This window comes from Cervus elaphus, chromosome 21 (genome assembly GCF_910594005.1).
Source record: "Cervus elaphus chromosome 21, mCerEla1.1, whole genome shotgun sequence".
Lineage (NCBI taxonomy): Eukaryota > Metazoa > Chordata > Mammalia > Artiodactyla > Cervidae > Cervus > Cervus elaphus.
Window position 1 is genome coordinate 17,757,632 of NC_057835.1, and position 19,958 is coordinate 17,777,589.

Below are 19,958 nucleotides of genomic sequence, written 5' to 3' on the forward strand. Positions count from 1 at the left end.
TAGTCATTCACATGTAAAACAATAGATCTGGAACATCTCAAATTAAACAAATTACACTGGAAATGAGTTGGTCTTGTGGGTAATCCAGTCCAGTAAGTTCCCATTAAATCTACTGAGGTCAGAGATCTTTCTCTTCTCTCCATTCTGTCAGATTTCACAGAAATACAGGTTAAAATATATTGTTCTTTTAGATAAATTGTTCTTTTGTTCTTTTCAGATCAGATGCAAGTCTTTTGTGTCCACAGGACTTCAGTGCAATAGACAGTTCTTTCTAGACATTATCCAACATCCAATTCTCAATTTGGAATAAACAAGTTCTATTGGATGAAATTATTCCATTGCTTATATTTGACATTGTTAATGAATTGATTTAACTCTCTTTTATGTCACAGCAGTATTATGAGCAGTCATCATTTTCCACTGCGTTGCTTTCTGGAAAAATGGGTGACATGCTTTAAGAGTACAGTCTCCTTTCTGAGCCTTCCTCTTGTCCAAAACACATATCCCAGCCCTTTCATGTCTGGCTAGAACCAACTCATCCTTTAAGTTTCAAATTAGATACCACTTCCCCAGGGCCCCTTTTGTGTTTCCCAAGCTGGGGCAGATAACACTCTTTCTTCCTCCCATAGTATCCTTGAAAACCAATGTTTGAATGAAAAGGGATAGGAATGCAAATGTCAAATTATACCTAACTTGATGGTGAGCGGAGCAACTAGAATGCCTTCATTTTGAGGTTGTCTACCCCAGTTTGGTCTAATTTTTAGAAGAAAAATACTTAAATTAGCAAAGACTGGAGAGCCTGACATCTTTATTTCCTCAGACAATTCTCAAAAATACTCAACTGAGTCAAAGTAGCTCATAAGATGGTCAAAGATTCTGCAAGTATAATTGCTCTACAATGGGGAGCTGTATCCCTGGGAATGCCACAGTTAGGTAAAGTCCTTAAATAGTGTGCTGTAGATGCTTTCTAAGGAATCAGACATGAATTCATCCAATACATCACTTCTCTTTTAGGGTACCTCACTCCTCTTCTCCCCCCTCCCCTGCAAAATACCTCCCCATGAATTTGGCATGTGATTCTGGGGTAGCAATTCTTCACCCCAAGACCACGAGAGAGAATGATCATGCTACTGGTCTCTGGGGCAGATCTTGCAGAGATGTCTGTCACTGCGGAGCGCCACTGTGTCTGTCCTCATCTTTCAGATTCCTTTCACTTTAATTGACAGTACAGACCCACCCCCACCCGCCCTTCCCTGGTGCCATATCCAGAGGCCTGCTACACGCATTAGTGTTTTCAAAGCAATATTCCCAGCAGGAGTTCCCAGAGCAGACTACACACCCAGGAGGAAGGAGATAAAGGTCTGAAAACTCAATTTTAATTGCATTTGGATTTGGGAAGCATGTTTTGATTAACAAGTTACACCGTAACGGCATATCTCTTACGATTTAATGAAAAGGGTTTTTCCTCCCTCCTTAAGAAAGTGAAAGAGGGAGTCAGATAACTCCAAGACACCCCCACCTCTAACCCCCAAGCAATAATTTGATTCACGCTGTCCAATTTGAATGCTGAGACTGTGACAGACACCAAAAACCTACTTTCAAAGTACTCTGGCGCCCTCTGGTGGCGACTGGTGCAGAGACCAGTTACACGGAAAGGTCACTGTATCAGTGTTAGCTCTCTCTTCCGCTCCATTCATTTCATGAACAAGCTGGGGATGAAGAGCCTCGCTCAGTAAAGCTTGTTAGTAGGAATTGTATGTGGCCCCAGGACACCGTACCATGTCAGGAAACCTCTTTTTTTCCTTTTAATACTATGCATATCTTCACTAAGTATGTCCTTCTACAAATTATTGATCCCCTCCAGTCTCAGCTTCCCTCTCAGCAGCAAGACAACAGATCCAATGACCATTCTTTGAACTGGGTTATTTACCTGGTAGTTTCTTGCTGGCATCGTCGTCCTCCTTCTGATCATCAAGGTTGTTGGGATAATCAAGTTATCAGGACTGATGGGTTCCTGTTTTTTTCTTATTGTTCTTTGAGTTAGGCTAATGAAAACATGGGCAGTTCTTTGGTTGAAGTTATGGAAACAGCTGCTCCTGCAGACATCTGATCTACACCCATATTCATGGAAAATTATAATCCATACAACTTCAGAACTAGCTGAAGTGTAGTTATGGTGTCCACTACCAACCCTCCTGATCAATTAACTAGAATATCACCTTTTTCCTCTGCAGAACAACTGAAGGCCCTCTCTTCTTTTTCTTTGTCTAATTCAGCATCCGTTCTGCCACTTCCTCATCTCAGAAGTAATATGCTGATGACAGGGAGCTCTTGGAATCTCTTTGGTCTTTGAATTAAATTTGGCAAAGCAAAACCTGGATGAATTCTGAAATGTTAGAAGGCATGGAGGTCCTCCAGTGTGAACTTGATCTGATAAATTCCTTCTGCCTATGAAAGCCACTACAAAAATGTTGGCTCTGGTAAAAAGCATTTTATATACCTCCCTGGCATTAGGCAAGAAAAGTGCAATAGTTGGATTGGGTATTGGTGGAAAAAACTTTTTCTCCACTGTACAGAATTCTTTTCCTCAAATTATTAAATGTCAGATATACGTGGGCATAAAATATTGTTCTTAATATAGGATGGGGGCTTCCCTGGTGGCTCAGATGGTAAAGAATCTGCCTGCAATGCAGGAGACTCGGGTTCAATCCCTGGGTTAGAAAGATCCCCTGGAGAAGGAAATGGCCTCCCACTCCACTACTCTTACCTGGAGAATTCCGTGGACAGAGAAGCATAAAATATTGTTCTCAATATAGGGCACATAGGGAACAAGAGAGATTGGCCATGGCCCCACAAAGCTATTGTCCAGTAGAAAGAATGGTTGTCAGTGACGTATCATTTGATTATTTTTTTCCTTGTCACCATAAACCATTACTACTGTTCGCAGTAACTATGTGTAGAGCTGGCCGTAAGCTATTTCCCCGTGATTTTGCTATTAAATATTTTCAATCTGCATACACATATTTTAATGACTTTGAATATACACACAGAAATAAGTAGTAAATTATAGACAGCTGTCCCAGATTGTAACATAATATGCCCTAGACATTATATGAATGTCCCAGATATTCTAACACCCAAGTCCTACTCCTCTGGATGGTCTTCAACAGAGGGAAGAGTCTAAAAATGAGCATTCTTATGTCTCAGTTCCTTCATTTCTGATTCTGTACGTGTGAAGTCCAACATTCTGACGTGTGGCCTACAGACAAAAGTCTGAGAAATCCTGCAGGGAGCATGGAGATTCCTGACTGTTCAGCAGGACTTTCTCAGCTATGACTTTGGGAGCTGCATGTTTACTGGGTTTACTGGGTATCCTCTGTATGCCAGGCACCCTGTGTGGCCCTTGACCACGGCGATTCAGAGTAGGGCATGGGCTCAAGTTCCTTTAGTCATGTTGGGCTCTTCGCAACCCTATGGACTGCAGCCTGCCAGGCTCCTCTGTCCATGGGATTCTCCATTCAGAATAGTGGTTAAGAGCAAAGAAGGCAGACCCACTGGGTTCACCTCACAGCTCACTTTGCCACTCTGTAGCCATGTCTCATTCACGAAAGGAAGATAATGATACCTTCAACGGCAATTGTGATGATAAGAATGACAGACAGCAAAAAGCCCTATGTGAGTTTAGAAGAAACACCTCCATCCTCCTTGAAGAATTTATCCACTGCCTGGTGAACAAACAGATGTCTGGGTTTAGGTGAGTTGGGATTCCAAATTTCCAGACACCCTGGATTCAATGAGAGCGAAATGGGAAGTTATGGCTTCTAATAAGCTAGACAGCATAGAGATCTCTGGGCTTCCCTGATAGCTCAGCTGGTAAAGAATCCATTTGCCAGTGCAGGAGACACGAAAGACACGGGTTCAATCCCTGGGTTGGATATACCCCCGGATAAGGGAGTGGCAACCTACTCCAGTATTCTTGCCTGGGAAATTCCATGGACAGAGGAGCCTGACGGGCTATAGCCCATGGGGTTACAAAGACTCGGACACAACTAAGCCTTGCCAGGTTTAGGTCTGAAAAGTGGAGCAAGTCCATTTTGTAATGATTTCTCACACTTGAGTGTAGTCAACCTCATCTGGTTCAAAAGGTCTTTCCTGGAAGTAAAAGGGAAATCTGCCTTGTGGCCACCAAAATCCTTTCATCCCCTTATCACCATCGGAAATGAAACTCCCAGGTAAATCACATCACTGGTTTAAAAATACGCATGTATTTCTCAAAGGTGGTCAAGAAAATGATACTTGGTGTAACCGTTGAATCAATGAGTAATAAAACCCAGAGCAATAAAACCCACTTTTATTTTTGTGCTCCATCTTTTGACAAGTGCTGAATTAGACAGATGAGGGTTTGGATATAGTAGCATTTTCTGACATTTCTGTATCACTCAGCACACACACATGCAAATAATATTTCTCATATTAATGGTCTTTTATTTTTAAAAAAATCTGTAAATTTGATTCTCCAAAGTTGAGACATTGAAATCATCAGCCTTGGCATTCAAATCTGTTTGTTGATGGCATGTTAAAGATGATTTCTACATTTGAATATTTGAAATTGTTCTTTCAAACAATAAAGTTCTACAAAAGAGTAGATGTCACATCTCCCAACAACAGTTTCTCTCTAAAAGAACGTGCAAATATCCATTGCCCATTTCCATTCACATCCAAATTAATTATCATCCCCTCTAAAACATTCTACTGCTTTCTTATCTGCTGACTCTTTTCTAGATTACTTAATTCTCTTTCCACTCTCGCAACCTTTATAGCTTCCAGATGCCACAATCATGATTTTGTTTAACGGTTAGCAATTATAATGGCCATGACTAAATTTAACCAGTAATTGTGCAAAAGTCTGATATCCTTGTGTAATCCAAAAGTTATCTAGCTTTATAGACAAAAATGCAAGAAATAGGATACTCTGAACAACAGACGTAAGGAAACAAAGGACTTTCTTTGTGTTTTTTAAATAAGGCGATAGGGGATTTCAGTAAATGAGGGAAGACTACAAGAAAGGGGGTCATACCCCAGTTGGTTAGAAGGAATTCCCTGAGATTTAGTGGACAGGAATGGAATGTGCTATCTGGGTAATATGATACAGAGAAGAAAATTCTGAAAACCGAAAAAAATTTCAGTTTTACTCTCCGAATTAATATAAATACACTTCTATGCAGCTAAAGACAGAGCTCAAGAAATGAGAGATCGGTCCTTAGTGCATGGATTCAAAAGATAGTATATGCGTATGTGTGTATATATGCACATATAATATATTTGTGTACATGTATACATGTGTGTATCTGTATACACACAATATACACATACATGCTTGTAGATGTAAGAATACATAATTAAATGAGACAGTAGAACATGTATTGACTTCATGTTCTGGCAAGATAGATACAGTACAACTATCAGAAAATGAGAGGAGATGGAAGCATGTACAGAATGTAGATTAAGCTTGCTGATGGTCTTCTGTAGTATTTGGGGTAAAAGTAGTATTTCAATCCAGATGCTGAGGAAAAGAAGAGGCATCAGCTAATTTAAACAGTGTCCTAGGACAAAATCAATAATAAAATCGATGAATAATACCTGAGAAAAGGAAGATACTAAGGAAAAGGAAGGCACTAAAATTCATACAAAAGGAAATCATTATCACAAATAAATTGGATTGGGTTGTGCGTGCATAGTCATGTCCAAGTCTTTTATGACTCCATGGACTGTAGGCTGCCAGGCTCTTCTGTCCATGGGGTTTTCCAGGCAAGAACACTGGAGTGGGTTGTCGCTCCTTCCAACCCAAGGGTCGAACCCATGTCTCCTGCATCTCCTGAATTGGCAGGTGGATTCTTTACCACTGAGTCACCTGGGAAGCCCATATCACAAATAAATACACCTTACTAACTAACGAAAATTTTATTGAAAGAGAGAGCAAATTAAATATATAAAATACTGTATCTTTTCTAATTATACATAATTACATATCCTACATATGCAAATATGCAGGGCTTCCACGGTAGCTCAGATGGTAAAAATTCTGCCTGCAATGAAGGAGACTCAGGTTGATTCCTGGGTTGGGAAGATCCCCCGGAGAAGGGAATGCAACCCACTCCTGGAGAATGCAACCCACTTGCCTGGAGAATCCCATGAACAGAGGGGCCTGGTGGGCTACAATCCATGAGGTCAGACAGAACTGAGCAGCTGAGAACACATGCACGCAAAGGAGCATTGGCTTAACCTAAATCACCAGTTGTGCTCGCCCCTAACAAGACAGTCAGCCTGTCCCTTGAAGGTCTGTAGTCAAGCATTGATTTCTCCTCTTTAGCTATGAAAGTCCTAGATGGCATCTTCTTCCAACATAAGGCTGTTTCATCTACAATGAAAATCATTTTTTTTTCATTCATTCATTATCTTAGCTAAATCTTCTAGGTAACTTGCTGCAGCTTCTATGAATATATCACCACTTGCCGTTTCACCTGACACTTTTATGTTATGAAGATGGCTTCCTGAAAACTCATGAACCAACACCTCTTTTGGTTTCAAGCTTTTCTTCTACAGCTTCTTCACCTCTCTCAGCCTTCACAGAACTGAAGAGTCAGCGTCTTGCTCAGGCTTTGGCTCAAGATAATGTTATGGCTGGTCTGATCTTCTGTCCAGACCACTCAAATCTTTTCCATATTAGCTATAAGGCTGCTTTGCTGTCTTATCACCCGTGTGTTCACTGGAGTAGCACTTGCAACTTCCTTCAGGAGAACTTTTCCTCTGCGTCTACAGCAACCCCGTGCTGAGCACGTCTTCGCAGACTGGTTCAAGAGGCTTAGCTTCCAATCTGTGCCAGTTTGCACCATGCTTTCCCCACTAAGCCTTATCGTTTCCAGCTTTTGATTTAAAGTGAGAAAGGTATGATTCTTCCTTTCATTCAATACTTAGGGGTCTGATAATTGGTCTAATATCAAAATTGTTATGTCTCAGGGACTAGGGAGGCCCAAGGAGAGGAAGGGAGATGGAGAAACAGCTGGGCAGTAGAGCAGTCAAAACATATATTTATACAGATTAAGTTTGTCATCTTACAGGGCATGGTTTGTGGCACCCCAAAAATGACAGCAGTAGCATCTAATATCACTGATCACAGATCACCATAGCAACTAAAATAATAACGAAAACGTTTCTAACATTGCAAGAATTACCAAAGTTTGACACAGAGACAGGAATTGAGAAAAAGGCTCTTAGAAAAGTGGCATTGACAGACTCGCTCAACACAGGGTTGCTGAAAAACTTTAATCTGTAAAAAGTGTGATATTTATGAAGTGCAATTAAGTGAGGCACGCCTGTGTAAAAAAAAAATTAGAATCACTGCCTACAACAGAATATATTGGATAAGTGTAAAAAAGATTTAAGTATAGAAAAAAATGACATGAGTTCAAGAAAAAAACATGAGTAGGTTTTTTCACAAATGGGGGAAATCTTTCCTAATTATACCTCCAAATCCAGAAGCAAAATGGAAAATGGTTGATATATTTGATTAAATAAAAATTCAAAACATTTGTCAAATGTGTCAAAACACAATAAGCCAAGCTAAAAAACTAGGGGGAAAAAAATTACAAACTTGTAATTTCCCTATTGTATAAACAACTTGTAGAGAGAGATAAAAGGCCAAAACCCTACCAAAAGGGGGCGGAGGTAAGCAGCGATCTTGTTGATTCACAAACCCAGAGGCTTCCTGGGTAAAATCTGAAACCTACCCCCATACAGACAGGGTAAGGGGTGCCTGCAGAAACAGACAGGGCAGCCACTCCAGATTGGTAGGTGGCAGGTTTAATAAGCAAGGGAACTTACACACCAGACTCGTTTTGGGCAGACACCGGACAAGTAGATCTTGGCATCCGCCCACCGGAATCTTACAAGTTTATGTAGCAGCTTTAACCAGGTTTGGTCAGGGACACTTTCCAGAGGGTCGTAACACCACCCCACTCTCTCAAGGCTGCCTCCTGAAAAGAGCCCCCACGGTGGGAATGGAGGGCAGAGAGTACATCCCAAGGGCGGGGGCGGGGAGGAGCCTCCAAATGCCTGGCCCAGAGCTCAGGTCAACGGGAGTCACATCCTCTCAATCCCCTCCTTCAACAGACGCAAAGTGTTCACAGAAGAAAAAGAAATGCAAATGGCTCTTCAATGCATTAAAAGATCCTTATCCTTGCTCATAGTGAGAGAAATAACAGTTAAAGCTACACTGACTGACAAAGCAGACTGTGGGAAGACAGTTTTTTTAAAAAAATATTTGTTTATTTATCTGGCTGTGTTGGGTCTTACTCGTGGCATGCAGAACCTTTTTTTTTTTTTTTTTTTTAGTTGCAGCGTGTGGAAGCTTTCGTTGCCGCATGTGGGATCTAGTTCCCTGACCAGGGACGGAACCCAGGCCCAGGCCCCCCTGCATTGGGAGCACAGTCTTAGCCACTGGACCGCCAGGGGCGTCCCAACAATGTCATATATTGATTCTTGATTTTTTTAAAAATGGTTTTAATGTTTAAAGTACTATGAAGGAGAATTTGGTGATATTTAGAAAAATTACATGTGCACTTAATCTGTATCCCAGTTATCCCACTTCTAGGAATGTATTTCAATGATACATTGACAAAACTTTACACAAGACTGCAATAGATTATATTTCTCTCCAGCCTTCCTAGTACCCACAATTCTTCCATGGCCTCATCGTGGGTGCAGCAATTCTTCATCTTTGATGTTGGGCTTGACCTGGAGGCTTCTTTTGAAATGATGCCATGTCAGTGGAAATGACAGTGTGCTAGACCCAAAGCTAGGCTTTAAGAGACATAAACAATAAATGGTTATTTTTATATTCAGCTAAGTCTTGGCAGTTGTTTACTACATGGGATTTTGTAGCAAAAGCTGATACAAAGGAAACATTGTTTGTTATAAATAGCATGTCATTGGAAACAACCCAAATGTCCATCAATAGATGACTGAATGAATAAACCATGGACAAACTACACAAAGGATTATTATGCATTATGCTTAAATTTTTTTAACAGCAAGAGTAACTGCCATTTAAGCAAATCAATTTAAGATATTCATAGGCAATTATTTCTTCTGAGAATCTTCAAATTTTATGTATACAGAGCATTTACTTATTCACAGTAACATTGGTGTTAATCAAGGCACCAGCCCCAAAGCACTGCTTTCAGCCTTAGTAAATCAGACGTGTAAGTATCAAATCTGGATTGCTCTTCCCAAGAAAATCATGAGTTACGGTGGGCCAAGAGTCTCGGACTTTGCTCATCAAAAGTGATCTCAAGGTCCTAATGGCCACCACGCATGAATGAATAGGGAAGGATTATTGGAGGTATAAGTTGCTGACTGTGCATGGTAGCTGACTTTAGGTTTTTCCTTGATTGCTGTGGGGAGCTATCTATCATGACACATAAGATGACAGGTTCGAGGTCAAACACCAGAGCTCTAATCCCTGACATTTTGAAGTATGACCAACTTAGTTATTGTAAAACTCAAGTATCTTATCCATCAGTCAAGGTTATTAGTACCTACCATTGAGTTTTGATGAGGATGAAAAGAGGGAGCAAATATACAGATTGTGCACAGTGTCTGAAAGATCATAGACATCCAAATATATTTGTACATCCCTTCTCATCAAAATTATGGAATTTTGAATGTAAATGTGAGCTCTGAAATCTTAATTTAATCTTAATCTTAAATTTAAGACATCCCTGAATATTTTCAAATAAATTTATTTATATAAATTATTACAATACTCATAAGGCAAAATTCACTATGTCTGGCGTCCAATCAAAAAGGACCAGGCATGCAAAAGCAGTGTGATTATCTACAATAAGGATATAAATCAACAAACCAAAACTGACTCAGAAATGACAGAAAATGGGATGTGTTTTCATAACCTGAGAGACTTTGATTTGAACTTGAGGTTAACAGCTTTGCTTAAGATATCTTTGTTGGGATGTTTGGAAATTTTGTCTCTCTTCAATTTAAGATCAATAATATCTCCAATCAATTTTTTTGTTAACCTACCCAAGATTTTCCATGTGTTTAGAACAGTAAAACAGATCTTTCAAGGCATCTCCATTCACAATAGTGCCTGAAAGTCTTGATTCATTTGTTTATTGTGTCAATACATCTCAGTCCTTGAGAATCTTGAAGGACACATTTTACCTTAAACCTGCAGAAAACTAGAGTCTCCATTGTATATAGTAACGTTAGTGACAAGCAACCAAGAAAGCGGGGTCATAGAGATGTGTGCTCAATAAGACCACTAGATGGCGCAATATCTTCACATTTCATTAACAACACTGAAGCCCAGAAGGGAATTTAGTCCTTTACGAGGGACTCTTACCGGAAAGCTATCCTAATTTGTCATTCCAGCTGCCTGCCCTACTTGCTGATGATCTTCTGAGAAGGAACTGAGTCTAATACATCTTTGCTTTGCTTTAACTTGAAAGAGAGATTTCTAATTTTTTTTTTTTTTCTGTTGACGCTGTCGTGAGAGTTTGAGTATTTTCAAACACAGATCATGAGATGAATTCTGATTTTCCCATTCCCCACCTCTGAACACAGGCTGCCTGCCTTCCTATCAACCTTGACCCAGATTCCAGCATTCTGCAAGGTCTAGGATGGCTTCCTCTCCTGTCATAAGCCACCACTGATCTTTCTAGACTATGAGCATCTATTTTTCCTAAATTCTTATAATACTTTTGTTAGTTCCTTACTAAACAAGACAGTATAACATTGGGAACGTCACCTAATCTGAGGCTCGGTTTGTTCCTCTATATAATGGGAACCTCTATAGAACATCACTCATGTCTAATACACAAATTCTCATAAGCATACATATTTATGAGTCTTTAGTATAATATTAGGTATGACTTCCCATGTCCTGTGCTTTAATGATATGGTCAGTATTTCCTGAACATGGACAGTTTTCCAAGCAACTGCTTACTGATATAGATGGAACAGTGAATAGAATGTATGCAAGCCATGGTCTTACAAGCCATATAGTAGAAGAAGGAGGGTGGGATAAATCATCCCAGTAAGATCTACAGTGGACTATGGAACATGCAGCAAAGATAACTTCTCTTGTCAGCTGGAATTAGGAAAGTCCCTTTCAAGGAAGTATTATCTAAATTTAAGCTGATAAAAATAGCAGTGATTAGCCAAGTAAAGAGGAGAAGGGGGTGGGGTTTTAATGTAGTCTGTACAAGTCCAAAGACCAGGGCCAAATGGCTTCACTAGTGAACTTCACCAAATATTTATTTTTAAAAATAATGCCAATAAATAGATAAATAAAAATTTAAAAAATAATGCCAAAACTTTACAAACTCTTTCAAAAAATAAAACTATTTTTTTATTTTGAAAAAAAATTTCCAACTCATTCTAGCATCACTCTAATACCAGTATGACTCTAATATCAAAACCAAACAAAAACATTACCAGAACACTCCAGACCATTGTATCTTATGAATACATAAACAAAAATTCTCAACAAAATACCAGTAAACCAAATCCAGAATGTATATAGAGAGTTGTGATGACCAAATGGAATTTGTACCAGGAATACAAGTTTTGCTTACAATCTCAAAATCAATTAATAAAATATACCATATTAACTAAATTAAAAAAAAAAACTACGTGATCATCTCAATAGGTACATTTGACAAAAATCCAATACCTGTTCATGATAAAAACACTAAACAAATAAAAATAAAAGGAAACTTCCTCAACCTGATAAAGGGCATCTATTAAATACACACAGTTTATATCAAACTTAGTAATAAAAAAAAAAAACCTGAATATCGTTACCCTAAGAGCAACACGCATCACTTCTATTCAACACTGTACTTGATGGAAGTTCTAGTCAGGACAATTAGGTGAGACAATGAAACAAAAGTCATACAGCTGGAAAGAAAGAAGTAAAGCTATCTCCCTTTACAGATGATTATCTTACATATAAAAATCTTAAGGAATCCACTAAACACCTATTAGAACTAACAAGCAAGATCAGAAAAGGTGCAAGAGAGAAGGTTAAAACATAAAAAGCAATTGTATTTCCTAAACACTTGCAATAAAAATCCAAAAATAAAACTAAGAAAATAATTTGCTTACTAGAGTCAAAAATAATAAAATGTATAGCAATATATTTAACAAAGTACAAAATATCATGCTCTGAAGACTATAAAATGGTGTGAAAATCAATTAAAAATAAATTAAAGAAGTTCTAAATAAATGGAAAAAAAAAAACATCTTAGCTCTATGGATTGGAAGATTTAACATTGTTAAAATGACAACACTCCCTGATGTACAAACTAGGTATAATCTCGGTCAGAATTCTGATTGGTTACTTTGTAGGAATTGACAAACTGATCCTAAGATTAATATGGAAACTCAAGAGACACAAAATAGCTTGAACAATTACAGTTGAAACTCACACTTTCTGATTTCAAATCCTACTACAAAGCAACAATAATCAAGATACAGTGTTGCAGGCAAAGATGGAGAAGCTCTATACAGCCAGCAAAAACAAGACCGGGAGCTGACTGTGGCTCACATGAACTCCTTATTGCCAAATTCAGACTTAAATTGAAGAAAATAGGGAAAACCACTAGACCATTCAGGTATGACCTAAATCAAATCCCTTATGACTATACAGTGGAAGTGAGAAATAGATTGAAGGGACTAGATCTGATAGAGCGCCTGATGAACTATGACAGAGGTTCGTGACATTGTACAGGAGACAGGGATTAAGACCATCCCCATAGAAAAGAAATGCAAAAAGGCAAAATGGTTGTCTGAGGAGGCCTTACAAATAGCTGTGGAAAGAAGAGAAGCGAAAAGCAAAGGAGAAAAAGAAAGATATTCCCATTTGAATGCAGAGTTCCAAAGAATAGCAAGGAGAGATAAGAAAGCCTTCCTCAGTGATCAATGCAAAGAAATAGAGGAAAACAACAGAATGGGAAACACTAGAGATCTCTTCAAGAAAATTAGAGATACCAAGGGAAAATTTCATGCAAAGATGGGTTCGATAAAGGACAGAAATGATATGGACCTAACAGAAGCAGAAGATATTAAGAAGAGGTGGCAAGAATACACAGAAGGACTGTACAACAAAGATCTTCATGACCCAGATAATCACGATGGTGTGATCACTCACCTAGAGCCAGACATCCTGGAATGTGAAGTCAAGTGGGCCTTAGAAAACATCACTATGAATAAAGCTAGTGGAGGTGATGGAATTCCAGTTGAGCTATTTCAAATCTTGAAAGATGATGCTGTGAAAGTGCTGCACTCAATAAGCCAGCAAATTTGGAAAACTCAGCAGTGGCCACAGGACTGGAAAAGGTCAGTTTTCATTCCAATCCCAAAGAATGCTCAAACTACCACACAAATGCACTCATCTCACATGCTAGTAAAGTAATGCTCAAAATTCTCCAAGCCAGGCTTCAGCAATACATGAACCGTGAACTTCCAGATGTTCAAGCTGGTTTTAGAAAAGGCAGAGGAACAAAAATCAAATTGCCAACCTCCCCTGGATCATCGAATAAAAAAGAGAGTTCCAGAAAAATATCTATTTCTGCTTTATTGACTATGCCAAAGCCTTTGACTGTGTGGATCACAATAAACTATGGAAAATTCAGAATGAGATGGGAATACCAGACCACCTGACCTGCCTCTTGAGAAACCTGTATGCAGGTCAGGAAGCAACAATTAGAACTGGACATGGAACAACAGACTGGTTCCAAATAGGAAAAGGAGTACGTCAAGGCTGTATATTGTCACCCTGCTTATTTAACTTATATGCAGAGTACATCATGCGAAGTGCCGGGCTGGAGGAAGCACAAGGTAGAATCAAGATTGCTGGGAGAAATATCAATAACCTCAGATATGCAGACGACACCACCCTTATGGCAGAAAGTGAAGAGGAACTAAAAAGCCTCTTGATGAAAGTGAAAGAGGAGAGTGAAAAAGTTGGCTTAAAGCTCAACATTCAGAAAACTAAGATCATGGCATTTGGTCCCATCACTTCATGGGAAATAGATGGGGAAACAGTGGCAGACTTTATTTCTTGGGGCTCCAGAATCACTGCAGATAGTGACTGCAGCCATGAAATTAAAAGCCGCTTACTCTTTGGAAGGAAAGTTATGACCAACCTAGATATCATATTAAAAAGCAGAGACATGGGGGAGGAGCCAAGATGGCGGAGGAGTAGGACGGGGAGACCACTTTCTCTCCTACAAATTCATCAAAAGAATAACTGAACGCAGAGCAAACTTCGCAAAACAACTTCGGATCGCTAGCTGAGGTCATCAGGCGCCCAGAAAAGCAGCCCATTGTCTTCGAAAGGAGGTAGGACAAAATATAAAAGATAGAGTAAGACAAAAGAGCTAAGGACGGAGATCCGTCCCGGGAGCTCTTAGGCGGCATTGCTTGGGGTAGGGTCCGGGCCGAGTGCCCTGAGGACAATCGGAGGGAACTTCTGTGAGTTTCCAACTTGAACTGTGGGAGACCAAAAGGGAGAGAGTAAATTAACCGGCCCGAACACACTGCCGGCCGTTTGCAGAACAAAGAGACCGAAAGGGTCCAGAGAGGAGCTCGCAGGCTGCGGACCGGCCCAGCCCCGCCGGAGGCAGGGGGGAGGGGAAGGTCGCGGAGAGACACAGGCCGCAGGCACCCGACCGGCGCGGGCAGGGACTGGGGCTGGGGACGCGGAGGGCGGAAGGCGCGCACGCCCGACTGGCGCCAGCGGAAACTGAGTCTGGGTCCGCGGAAGGGAGGGGGCGCGCCACACCTGGGTAGAGTGCGCCCACCAAGCCCCTGGCTGCCTGGACCGCTCTGACGGGGAAGGCACAGAGAGGGGGCGCAGCTTTTCCTTCCGCGCTTTTGTGGAACACCCGAGGGCTGGAACCTCGCGCAGCGCGGGGCGCGCTCCATATAGACCGGCCGGGAGCCTGAGCAGCACAGACGGAGAAAGCAGCGTCAGCCCCTCCCGGCAGCCCCAGCCCATCCCCGCGGCGCAAGCCTGTCCCCACAGCGCAAGCCCCTCCCTGCCCCGCAGAGCGACGGAACTAGCTACCTGAGTAAGAGTCCACCTCCGCCCGCCTGTGTCAGGGCGGAAATGGGGCTCTGAAGAGACCGGCAAACAGAAGCCAAATAAACAAAGGGAACCGCTTCAGAAGGGACTGGTGCAACAGATTAAAATCCCTCTAGGAAACGCTGACTACACCGGAGGGGCCTGTAGATATCGAGAAGCGTAAGCTGGAACGAGGAGCTATCTGAAACTGAGCCGAACCCACACTGACCGCAACAGCTCCAGAGAAACTCCTAGATATAATTTTACTTTTTTTCTCTTTTTTTTTTTTTTAATTTTTTTTATTTTTTTTATTTTTTTCTTTTTTTTCTTTTTTCTTTCTTCTCTTTTATTTTCCTTTAAAATCCCCTATTACTCCCCCATTACTCCTTAACTTTCATTTCCACAGACTTTTACGATTTTTTAATTAGGGGGAAAAAAAAATTTTTTTTTTTTCTTTTTTCTTTTTTTTTTTCTTTTTCTTTCTTTTTTTTTCTTTTTTTTCTTTCCTTTTTCTCTTCTATTTTCTATTTTTCTTTTTCTCTTATTTCTTTTAAAGTCCTCTAGTAAAAAAAATAAATAAATAAAAATAAAGTCCTCTAGTACTCCTCTACTACTCCTTAATTTTCATTTTCAATACACTATAACCTTACAAAAAAAAAAAAAAGAAGAGAAGCCCTATTTTTAAACCGAAGATTATTCTCTCCCAATCTTGACTCTCTGTTTTCTACCTCAGAACACCTCTATTTCCTCCTTTCCCCTTCTCTTCCCAATCCAATTCTGTGAATCCTTGTAGGTGACTGGGCTACGGAGAACACTCTAGGAACAGACAGCTGCGTAGATCTGTCTCTCTCCTCTTGAGTCCCCCTTTTTCTCCTCCTGTTCATCTCTATCTCCCTCCTCCCTCTCCTCTTCTTCATGTAACTCTGTGAACCTCTCTGGGTGTCCCTAACGGGGGAGAATCTTTTAGCCATTAACCTAGAAGTTTTCTTATCAGGGCTGTATAGTTGGAGAAGTCCTGAGACTACAGGAAGAATAAAACTGAAATCCAGAGGCAGGAGACTTAAGCCCAAAACCTGAGAACACCAGAAAACTCCTGACTACATGGAACTTTAAGTAATAAGTGACCGTCCAAAAGCCTCCATACCTACACTGAAACCAACCACCACCCAAGAGCCAATAAGTTTTAGAGCAAGACATACCACGCAAATTCTCCAGCAACGCAGGAACATAGCCCTGAACATCAACATACAGGCTGCCCAAGGACACACCTAACACATAGACCCATTTCAAAACTCATTACTGGGCACTCCATTGCTCTCCAAAGAAAAGAAATCAAGTTCCACGCACCAGAACACTGACACAAGCTCCCCTAACCAGGAAATCTTGACAAGCCAATCGTCTAACCCCACCCACTGGGTTAATCCTCCACAATAAAAAGGAACCACAGACCTCCAGAATACAGAAAGCCCACTCCAGATACAGCAATCTAAACAAGATGAAAAGGCAAAGAAATACCCAACAGGTAAAGGAACATGAAAAATGCCCACCAAGTCAAACAAAAGAGGAGGAGATAGGGAATCTACCTGAAAAAGAATTTAGAATAATGATAATAAAAATGATCCAAAATCTTGAAAACAAAATGGAGTTACAGATAAATAGCCTGGAAACAAAGATTGAAAAGATTCAAGAACTGTTTAATAAAGACCTAGAAGAAATAAAAAAGAGTCAATTAAAAATGAATAATGCAATGAATGAGATCAAAAACACTTTGGAGGGAACCAAGAGTAGAATAACGGAGGCAGAAGATAGGATAAGTGAGGTAGAAGATAAAATGGTGGAAATAAATGAAGCAGAGAGGAAAAAAGAAAAAAGGATCAAAAGAAATGAGGACAACCTCAGGGACCTCTGGGACACTGTGAAACGCCCCAACATTCAAATCATAGGAGTTCCAGAAGAAGAAGACAAAAAGAAAGGCCATGAGAAAATACTCGAGGAGATAATAGCTGAAAACTTCCCTAAAATGGGGAAGGAAATAGCCACCCAAATCCAAGAAACCCAGAGAGTCCCAAACAGGATAAACCCAAGGCGAAACACCCCAAGACACATATTAATCAAATTAACAAAGATCAAACACAAAGAACAAATATTAAAAGCAGCAAGGGAAAAACAACAAATAACACACAAAGGGATTCCCATAAGGATAACAGCTGATCTATCAATAGAAACCCTCCAGGCCAGAAGGGAATGGCAGGATGTACTGAAAGTAATGAAAGAGAATAACCTACAACCTAGATTACTGTACCCAGCAAGGATCTCATTCAGATATGAAGGAGAATTCAAAAGCTTTACAGATAAGCAAAAGCTGAGAGAATTCAGCACCACCAAACCAGCTCTTCAACAAATGCTAAAGGATCTTCTCTAGATAGGAAATACAGAAAGGTTGTATAAACGTGAACCCAAAACAACAAAGTAAATGGCAACGGGACCACACCTATCAATAATTACCCTAAATGTAAATGGGTTGAATGCCCCAACCAAAAGACAAAGATTGGCTGAATGGATACAAAAACAAGACCCCTATATATGCTGTCTACAAGAGACCCACCTCAAAACAAGAGACACATACAGACTAAAAGTGAAGGGCTGGAAAAAAATATTTCATGCAAACGGAGACCAAAAGAAAGCAGGAGTCGCAATACTCATATCAGATAAAATAGACTTTCAAATAAAGGATGTGAAAAGAGACAAAGAAGGACACTACATAATGATCAAAGGATCAATCAAAGAAGAAGATATAACAATTATAAATATATATGCACCCAACATAGGAGCACCGCAATATGTACGGCAAATGCTAACGAGTATGAAAGAGGAAATTAATAGTAACACAATAATAGTGGGAGACTTTAATACCCCACTCACAACTATGGATAGATCAACTAAACAGAAAATTAACAAGGAAACACAAACCTTAAATGACACAATGGACCAGCTAGACCTAATTGATATCTATAGGACATTTCACCCCAAAACAATCAACTTCACCTTTTTCTCAAGTGCACACGGAACCTTCTCCAGAATAGATCACATCCTGGGCCATAAATCTGGTCTTGGAAAATTCAAAAAAATTGAAATCATTCCAGTCATCTTTTCTGACCACAGTGCAGTAAGATTACATCTCAATTACAGGAAAAAAATTGTTAAAAATGCAAACATATGGAGGCTAAATAACACGCTTCTGAATAACCAACAAATCATAGAAGAAATCAAAAAAGAAATCAAAATATGCATAGAAATGAGTGAAAATGAAAACACAACAACCCAAAACCTATGGGACACTGTAAAAGCAGTGCTAAGGGGAAGGTTCATAGCATTACAGGCTTACATCAAGAAACAAGAAAAAAACCAAATAAATAACCTAACTCTACACCTAAAGCAATTAGAGAAGGAAGAAATGAAGAACCCCAGGGTTAGCAGAAGGAAAGAAATCTTAAAAATCAGGGCAGAAATAAATGCAAAAGAAACTAAAGAGACCATAGCAAAAATCAACAAAGCTAAAAGCTGGTTTTTTGAAAAAATAAACAAAATTGACAAACCATTAGCAAGACTCATTAAGAAACAAAGAGAGAAAAACCAAATTAACAAAATTAGAAATGAAAATGGAGAGATCACAACAGACAACACTGAAATACAAAGGATCATAAGAGACTACTACCAGCAGCTCTATGCCAATAAAATGGACAACTTGGATGAAATGGACAAATTCTTAGAAAAGTATAACTTTCCAAAACTGAACCAGGAAGAAATAGAAGATCTTAACAGACCCATCACAAGCAAGGAAATCGAAACTGTCATCAAAAATCTTCCAGCAAACAAAAGCCCAGGACCAGATGGCTTCACAGCTGAATTCTACCAAAAATTTAGAGAAGAGCTAACACCTATCTTACTCAAACTCTTCCAGAAAATTGCAGATGAAGGTAAGCTTCCAAACTCATTCTATGAGGCCACCATCACCCTAATTCCAAAACCAGACAAAGATGCCACAAAAAAAGAAAACTACAGGCCAATATCACTGATGAACATAGATGCAAAAATCCTTAACAAAATTCTAGCAAACAGAATCCAACAACATATTAAAAAAATCATACACCACAACCAAGTGGGCTTTATCCCAGGAATGCAAGGATTCTTTAATATCCGCAAATCAATCAATGTAATACACCACATTAACAAATTGAAAGATAAAAACCATATGATTATCTCAATAGATGCAGAGAAAGCCTTTGACAAAATTCAACACTCATTTATGATTAAAACTCTCCAGGAAGCAGGAATAGAAGGAACATACCTCAACATAATAAAAGCTATATATGACAAACCCACAGCAAGCATCACCCTCAATGGTGAAAAATTGAAGGCATTTCCCCTGAAATCAGGAACAAGATAAGGGTGCCCACTCTCACCACTACTATTCAACATAGTGTTGGAAGTTCTGGCCACAGCAATCAGAGCAGAAAAAGAAGTAAAAGGAATCCAGATAGGAAAAGAAGAAGTAAAACTCTCACTGTTTGCAGATGACATGATCCTCTATATAGAAAACCCTAAAGACTCTACCAGAAAATTACTAGAGCTAATCAACGAATATAGTAAAGTTGCAGGATATAAAATTAACACACAGAAATCCCTTGCATTCCTATATACTAACAATGAAAAAACAGAAAGAGAAATTAAGGAAACAATACCATTCACCATTGCAACAAAAAGAATAAAATACTTAGGAGTATATCTACCTAAAGAAACAAAGGACCTA